Raw genomic sequence first — 3,426 nt, 5'->3', positions numbered from 1 at the left:
GGCGGGGCAGGCGAAAGCCGAAAACCGGGAGGGGGAAGTTGGCGGAGATCTGGCACCTGCCCCCCACCCCGGGCCAGGGGGGAAAAAGCGACCCCAAAAAAAAAAAAAAAAAAAAAAAAAAAAATTATATGGACTTTTTTATTGTTTTGTAACTTAACATATTGAATATGCTTGGAAAACCCAAACATCCTCCAGACCGAGCATCTGAACCTCTTGCTTATAGAACCTTCAAGGGCCATTGTGTAGGTGGTTGCCCTTAATGACTAAAAACATTAGGGTTTGGCACAGTGCATTATGCCTGTAATCCCAGCACTTTGGGAGGCTGAGGCAGAAGGATTGTTTGAGCCCAGGAGTTTGAGAACAGCCTGGGCAGCATAGGAAGACCCTGTCTCTACAAATTAGCTACAAAAAAAAAAATTAGCTGGGCATGGTGGCATGCACCTAGGGTCCAACTACTTGGGAGGCTGAGGTGGAGGGATCACTTGAGCCTGGGAGGTCAAGGCTGCAGTAAGCCCTGATGGCGTCACTGCACTCCAGCCTGGGCGACAGAATGAGACCCTGTTTCTAAAAAATAAAATAATTAGAGAATATAACTTCCCTTTACAGTTCACTGTGGGAGATGAATTCCAGACAGGCTCACCTGAATGTCTTATTAAACTGCAGATTCTGACTCAGTAGGTATGGATGGAGGCCTGACAGAATACACTTCTCATAAGCTTTCTGGTGATGCCGATGCTGCTGTCTACAGACCACACTTTGAATAGCAAGGCTAGGAAACGTGTTTTTCCCATGCTTTATTGAGTGTAATTGTTGTATAATAAACTGCAAATATTAAAGTTTACAATATGACGAGTTTTGGCACAGCTATATAACTGTATAACCATTACCATAAGATAACAGACATCAATTACTGTTTTGTAATTCCTCCCCCAAGGCTTTTCAATAGATCTTTGTTATAATGCACTTGTCACAATAGAATCTAACTTACATAAACAGTTCAGTGCAACTACCTGTTTTTCTTTTTTTTCTTTTTTTTTTTTTTTTTGAGATAGAGTCTCGCTCTGTAGCCCAGGCTGGAGTGCAGCGGGGCGATCTCAGCTCACTGCAAGCTCTGCCTCCCGGATTCATGCCATTCTCCTACCTCAGCCTTCCGAGTAGCTGGGACTACAGGTGCCTGCCACCATGCCCGGCTAATTTTTTGTATTTTTAGTAGAAATGGGGTTTCACCATGTTAACCAGGATGGTCTCGATCTCCTGACCTCATGATCCGCCCACCTCAGCCTCCCAAAGTGCTGGGATTACAGGCGTGAGCCACCGTGCCTGGCCAACTACCTGTTTTTCTATATCCCTGTCTTTTATATGTGAGGAGGCACACAGATTGATCAAAAAGGTGTATTTTTGAAACCTTTCAAATATCTTTTCCATGTCTGTTTTTCTATAAAAGAGGATACTTTTGGGTGTTCTGCCTATGGTGTACCCGTTCTTTTATTCCTTTACTTTCTTAATAAACTTGCTTTCATTTAAAAAAAAAAAAAAAAGAAAGAAAGGATTTTTTTTTTGAGATGGAATCTCACTCTGTCGCCCAGGCTGGAGTGTAGTGGTGCAATCTTGGCTCACTGCAACCTCCACCTCCAGGGTTCAAGCAATTCTCTTGACTCAGCCTCCTGAGTAGCTGGGATTACAGGAATGCACCACCATGCCCAGCTAATTTTTGTATTTTTAGTAGAGATGGGGTTTCACCATGTTGCCCAGGCTGGTCTCGAACCCCTGATCTCAGGTGATCTGCCTGCCTTGGCCTCCCAAAGTGCTGGGATTCCAGGCATGAGCCACCGCACCCGGCCAAAAAAAGGATACTTTCCAATCCGCCAACTTTGCTGTGTGAATTTCTTAAGCTCCATTCCATTCAATAATTTTCCAGATGAAGTGTTTACCATTTCTGAAATGCTTTCTGAAATTTAGACTTTCCATTTGTTCTCTCCACATATTTTCATCTTTTCTGTAAATATCATGGATCACTAGATAGGGACTGAGTTCAACTTTTTGTTTCCTCCTTTTTCTGGTGAACTAATAATCAGTACTCAGTAAAGTTTTGCAGTTAGTCTTATTTAGTGATGCAGTACCCTTTAGTAGTGAAAATTATTTTGTACTCCTGACTGCAAGCACTTAGAGAGAAAGGACTTTTGCTCTCTTCTACAGTCCCTAGCACAGGATAGGAAACATAGTAGGCACTCAGAATGTTTTATTGAGTGAATGAATGAAGGTGTAATTACACTATTACATATAATATCAGTTCAGCTCAACATACGTGTAAGGAGTGCCTTGTATACCAAGTATTTTGTTTCATTTTATTTTATTTTTTATTTTTATTTTTTTGAGACGGAATCTTGCTCTGTTGTCCAGGCTGGAGTGCAGTGGCATGATCTTGGCTCACCACAACCTCCGCCTCCCAGGTTCAAGTGATTCTCCTACCTCAGCCTCTTGAGTAGCTGGGACTATAGGTGTGCACCACCATGCTCAGCTAATTTTTGTATTTTTAGTAGATACGGGGTTTCACTATCTTGGCCAGGCTGGTCTCGAACTCCTGACCTTGTGATCTGCCCACCTTGGCCTCCCAAAGGGATTACAGGTATGAGCCACCATGCCTGGCTGTATACCAGGTATTTTAGAATATAAAGGTGAGCACTGTGGTATCTATACCCAAGGAGTTTATGGTCCAGTAGGTGAGACTGTGGCAGAAGCACCAAATTAGGGCCAGGCTTCCAGTGCTGGAATTTTACTTACTAACTCAAACTCGTGACCTTGAGCCAGTTACTTTACTTCTGTTTCCTCCTTTATAAAATGGAAATAATAATACTATCCCCCTCTTAGGCTGTTGAGAAGACTGAATCTATGAATACTGTACGTGTAAAGCAGATAGAAAAGGACCTGTTTGAGGCTAGGCACAGTGGCTCACACCTATAAACCCAGCACTTTGGGAGGCCAAGGTGGGAGGATCACTTGAGGCCAGGAGTTCGAGACCAGCATGGGCAACACATCAAGACTCTGTCTTTTCAAAAAATTTTAAAAATTAGCCAGATGTGGTGGTGCACACCTGTAGTCCTAGCTACTCAGGAGGCTGAGGTAAGTGGATATTTGAGGTTATAGTGAACTATGATCGTGCCACTATACTCCAGCCTGGGCAACATAGCAAAAAGGACTACCCTGACACATACTGAGCCTTTAGTAAATTTTGTCCACTATTCTATACAATGTTCCCTTACAATGTAAAAGAGAGTTTGCACACTTGGAGCTCCCAAGATAAACCCTACCCACTAGTATCTTTTATTTGGCTTGGAAGAATTAGCCCGTATAATGCTTTAAATTTGAATTGGTTGCTAGAATTTTTTTTTTTTTTTTTTTTTTTTTTTTTTTTTTTTTTTTTTTTGG

This window comes from Theropithecus gelada, chromosome 1 (genome assembly GCF_003255815.1).
Source record: "Theropithecus gelada isolate Dixy chromosome 1, Tgel_1.0, whole genome shotgun sequence".
Taxonomy (NCBI): domain Eukaryota; kingdom Metazoa; phylum Chordata; class Mammalia; order Primates; family Cercopithecidae; genus Theropithecus; species Theropithecus gelada.
This window is presented reverse-complemented; position numbering follows the sequence as displayed.